We start from the raw sequence: 6,000 nt of genomic DNA on the forward strand, positions 1-6,000 counted from the left end.
ATCAAATGATGACACATGGCACCACCTCACCCAAAGCAACCAATCAGCATGTGTCACGTGTCATTCCGGTTTAAAGTTTGTGTAATTGTATTTTTTACTCCATGCAATTTGTAATAAGTTTAATTTCACATTAGTCCTTTTACCTTCCTATAAATAGAAACTTAGGATTTTAGGATTCAGTACAATTTTAGACAAAAAAATTCAGAGAAAACACTCAAAGCGCTCAGTGTTAGTTTACTGCTTTTCTTAGTTAATTTTCTTATGGATTTCTATGTTCTCTTATTATTAAGGCGGACGATGAATCCTAGTGTATTTAATTAAGTATTTATTTTTATTTTGATTCTCAGTGCAATATATATGCTTATGATTTTCGCTTCTTAAAATAATTTCTTTCATCTTTAATATCACGTATTTTTTATAATTAGAAATTATTAATGATTGGTTCTACATTTTATTAAAAATAATATTCTTTAATTTTTTGTATTTTTGTATTTACATTAAATTGTTTCACATTTAATGCTTAGAATATAATTTTAAAGCAAAAGATAATCTATTTTTTGTTAGGAAATAATTGGTTTGATTAATAATTAAATTATGAGAATCAATATAAACATAAATATTTTTATATACACTTAAGTAGATTCTGAACCCTTAATAATATCCTCAAGTATCATTGAAAATATATATTACTGTCATTTTTACTGTTAAAATACTTTATTTTATTTTGTTACTAAGAACTTCACCATTTTCGGAACTAGGTTAGAGTTTTAATAGCTTAGATTAAATAAGTATTTTTTTTTATCTCACGCAATTCCTATGGCTTCGACCTCGTTCTTCACAATCTCTACACTACAATAAAGATTCATGCGCTTGCAAGTTGATGAATATAAAACGCACCATTTTTTGTCACAACATGCAGTTTGAATTTTTTGTTGGGTTATTCGGATTGTGTTTTTTGTCAATTTATTTAGTTTGGTTTGGGCGATTAGTAAATTTTTTTTTAACACCTCTACTACTGATTGATAAGATTGGTGAGATGAACGATCAACTTAGAAGGTTCATCTCGGGAAATACAAATACACAACATAATGACAATGCTTAGAAAGTGTAGATAATGAATTATTTACAGAGCTTGCAGCTTATAGACTCACATACTCACGAGTATTGCTAAGAGACTAAGGGTCACATTCCTAGCATGATTCATCTTAAAATTGTTATACTGTGATGGTGTCTTGCGTTTACTTCGCCCAATACCTATGAAAGGACGCGAGAAGTATTATTTAAAGTATACTTAGACACTAACAACCCTCTTCAGAATAAAGTATATTGAGAAGATTATTTGTATTACAAATTTTTAAAAAAAAAAACTTGTCTAAAAGCTTTCCAATAATAACAAGTTCAATTAATTTACTATCATAAAAATTTTAAATAGTTTAATTAATTAAAATTAATCTCAAAATTGAAAAGAACATTATTAAAACTGAATCTTGTGAGATTCTGAACTAATAGTAGATCTGGATTGAGCATGTCATAGTCGGAGTTGTGGAAGACAAAGAAACAACTGTTCCATTGAATCGTTTACTTTATCAAAATATATATATACTGGTCAAGCATATATCGATCATTCAATATAAGCATCCAACAAGCTTCTCTATCAGGTTGTTGTCTCCTTATCGACCAGACGATAACTCACCCTTAAGGAAAATACCTCTTTGTACAATCTTACTGTACCAACGAGATACAATCTTATGATAACATGTCTTGCTACATGTTACAAATTTAATTACACGTCATACATGCCAAATTTTAGGATAACAATTATATTGTGCAATTATTGATCTTAAAATATAAGGGTAGCAATTCGATCATTCAGTACGTCTGAACATCTCATAGTTATCTAAATTATCATATACTATCAAATTTGAATGAGATCAATAGTAATCGAGATCATTCAGATCTTTTTTAAGCGTAAAATTTTTTATCTATTTATTATGCATGCTTTTCTTTGACAAAGAGCCATAACTTTTCATTTGAATGTTATTTATTAATACATGTGTTATTTTTATTATTTACTGTTATAATTCATGCAATACAATCGTCAATATATATTAACAATAAAAAAATATAAGATTTTCCACTACGATAATTACAACCTAGAAATTTTTATAGTATAATTTTTTCTAGGACTGAGCATCGGTCGGTTTGGTCTTTTTTTTATTTCAAAATCCAGATGTTGACCGAGGTTTTCGGCAACCACTAAAATAATAGAAGATTAGAGAACTGTAAGAAATTAAGAGAAGGATTTTTACGTGGTTGGGGCGTTAATGAGCCTTAGTCCACGAGTCTGTGTATTTATGAGTGTATTAAATACAGAGAATGTTCTTGGTGAGTATTTACTCTTCTTGCACTTATGCAACCCAAAATTCTCGACCCCATTTAATGAGCTTTGAGGGGGTATTTATAGTGTTTTTGGTGGGGTGACTCCCAGGATTATAGTACATATTTTTCCGTAACTATCCATAAAGTTGGGTATTCCCAATGAATATACCATGGGTAATGCATGGTCAAATCCCTAGGTGCTGTAGGGTTTTTATGTGGAATGTCCTTATTGCCTTTTGACTGACGTGACTCTTCGCAGTGTAGCCGTCAATAGACTTAAGTGATCATAGCTTCGTAGGTGCAGATTAGGGGTTGTGTCGTCAGACTTTATTGCGTGTGGCAGTCCCAACACGTTTCCTCCCATGCGGCATTAAATGCGAGATGACTGCTCAGGGGAAACCTGACACCTCGCGGAGATGCTTTGATGTTACTTAGGCCTCCGGGAGCATAGAGGGCTCCGGACGCCTTTCTTCATCAAGACTTAGCGATTAATTTAAATGTTAAGATCTTTTGGTCCACGTGTCCCTGTCCGGTTGGTCCACGTATATTGAGCAAAATCAGGGGCAACATTTACCCCGCAAGCCTTGTTTATTTGAGAAATGAATCAAGGCTTGTTCAAGTGCCTCCGGTTGACTCCTCGGTCTCCTGGCACGTGCTTTGGGCGCGTGAAGGTGCTTTTAATGATCACCATTAATGCAGTGATTCACTTTTTGCAGGCGTCGATTCGTTTTATGCCCATTGATTGATACGGCGCATTTAATGTGTGTCAGACGGATACTCAAACGTTTCCACTGCCTTAATTACGAATCAATCCAACCGTTGATTCTTGAGAATTCGAATCGTGCGCCTCCCCAACCGTTCGATTGGTAGGTGATTGTGCCTGTTCCACATGCACCTTGGCCTATAAAAGCCACCACCTTTCCTTCATTTGGTTACTTTCATCCTTTCGCCAAGTTTCTTCGAGTTTCCCAGAGAGAAAGAAATCCTCAGACCAGAAAACCTTCAAACACTTTACAGATTTCTTTGCTAACCTTTGCTCGTTACTGTCAGTCTACATTTCTTTGTTGATCAACAGCAACCCCTAGTTTCAACACTTCATGTAATTTTCTCGCATCCCTCACTTTACTGTTTGGTGTTCGTGGCATGCTTTACTGTTTATTTGTTTTTCTGGGTTTAGTGTTTGAAGTTTCTGGGAATGTTTCACCTTGAGTTTTTACGTGATACGTCTAGATTTCCCTTTTCTGGAGTTAGGGTTACTCTTGTTACACATTATTATTATATTTTTTGTAAAGGCTCACTTATTCTTTGTGTGATGACCTTCGAGGGTATAGAGAAGACTTTGTCTTTCTCGATTTTCTGTCCCTCCTCTTTCCTTTTCTTTTATGCGCAGTGTCACTATCTGTGAGACTTTTGCACCCGACTTTTGTCCAGGAAATCCTTCTAGGGCTTTCTTGTTGACAACCGTCCGGAGGGGGCCTCTTTCCAGCGGTTAGGGGACCCACATTCCCTTTTTTTATTTAGGGTTTTGTATGGGGCCTAATTGTTGGAATTTTAACTCTTTTTTCAGAACCAAAATGTCTGCATCCGGTTCCAAATCTTCCAAGAAGGGAGGGAAGCGTCTGGCTACCCTGGAAGAAGTCATGGTGGGTCCCGTTGCCCAGGAGGGGTATAGACCCCGTGCCACGGGATGGGAAGCGGCCGAGCTTCACTCTACTCTGACATGCCCTCACCAACTAAAGAACATCGTGGAGGTGGCTGGCATCAAGCCCTTGACGTCCGGGACGTACCACCGGCCGCCCCGAGACGCGGAGACCCCTAACCACAATTACAGAGGCTTCGGGGCTTGGAGCCAGACGCATCTGATGACCGGGGCTATGCTTCCCCTTCAAGACTATTTTATTAATTTCCTTGTATTTGTCGGCCTTGCGCCATACCAACTTATTCCTCAAGCTTACCGTCTGCTTTCAGGCTTATTTATTTTTTACTCCGCCCGGGGATGGGGCTCTCCCAGTTCAGCGGAGATTTTGTATTTTTACGAACTTGTTTCTGTCCCCAAAAAGGGGGACAAACTTAAGGATGGTTTTTACGGCTTTCGGGCCCACCCTTCGAATGAGGGTGTGGTCCCTTATAACCAGCAAATGCACGTCAAGAAATACCGCCGTCGCTTTTTCTTCTCCTCCGGGTTCCGAGCTGTGGAGCACCCGGAGCTTCTTACAGAGTGGGTTAGGATCCCTCCGTACGAGCGGACCGCGCCTACTCAGATCTTTCTTCAGCGGGCCAAGACCTTTGCGACTTATGATAGGGCGGATCTCGATGTCGGGGGATTGATCACGATGGAGAACTGCCGGAAGGCCAAGCTGATCCTGGCTCATCAGTCGGTGGAGGACTCCAACCTTTCTAAGGTCATCTTCCCGAATGTGAGGGTTCCGGCCGCGGAGAAGACCTTCCGGGATGAGATCATTGCCACCGCAGAGAAGAAGTACCAAGATTATCTCTACCGGAAGGCCCAAGGGAAGGCTTATACTATGGCCCAGGCGGCTTCCGAGAGGCCCCTTCGCGTTGGGAGCCCGGTCTAGAAGAGAAGCCAAACGGCTGCTGGGAGATCCCTTCGCATTGGGAGTCCGGTCGAGAAGAGGGCTCCCAAGCCAAGGCCTATCGTCCAGGTGCCGAATACAGGGGCTCCTGACGCCAGCACTTTCGGCTCCAGTAAGTCCCCTTTAGCAATACATTATGTCCCTCCTGTTAGCGAATATGCTAGCCTTAGGCTGGTAGGGTTCGATGAACGTCTCCTTAGGTTTAGGATGCCCTCGACCCGGTGGGGGGATCATTCCAAGGATTATTATTTCTCCAACTTAGGAGATTCTTTAGGTCGGTCCCGGATGGGTTCTGGACCTCCGGAGCCCGTTCCCCTGGACCCTTCGGCATATCTTTCTTCTAGCTAGTTCCGGCCCTCGGACAGCTATCTCGGGGATGATGCAGCTAGCATTAAGATTCGGAACTTTGCTAGGGTTGAATTAGAGAGTCAGGGTAGGACTAGCTTGATTGCTTTTTTAAGTGTTTACTGCTTTCACAGATATTCTAACACTTAACTCTTTTCTTTTGTTGCAGCAGCTAATCCCATGGAGGCAATTTTGGCCACCCTTGCCGGAGCTCACACTCCTGATGCTCCCCTTCTTCCAACTTCTTCCCAGATGGTTACCCCTTCGAAGGCTTCTTCCAGTGCCCCTCCAGACACTATTGACTTAGTGGATGAGGAGGAGGTACTTCCTGAGGAAGCTAAAGAAGGTCAAGAAGAGCAATGGGCTCTTCCTGAGGAAGTTGAAGAAAGTGAAGAAGAGCAAGAGGTTGCTCTGATCCGCAAACGCAAAGGCAAGATGGTAGCTGAGGAAGCATCTAAGCGGCCGCGGAGAGCGGACACTCCAGCCCCGAGCCATGATCAGAACTATCAGAACTATCAGAACCCGTGGGATCTAAACTTGGACCCCCTGTCGGACTGGTTCAATCGTTTCCTCGGGCCTACCTTGGCTCCTTTTGCCGCGGAGATGACCGGTGAGTTTGTTTCCCAGCTAACCCGGTGTGCGCCTAAGCGGTTCGCTGCTTGTACATCCTTGAACTCCGTCT

Source organism: Cannabis sativa, chromosome X (genome assembly GCF_029168945.1).
Source record: "Cannabis sativa cultivar Pink pepper isolate KNU-18-1 chromosome X, ASM2916894v1, whole genome shotgun sequence".
Classification (NCBI taxonomy): Eukaryota; Viridiplantae; Streptophyta; class Magnoliopsida; order Rosales; family Cannabaceae; genus Cannabis; species Cannabis sativa.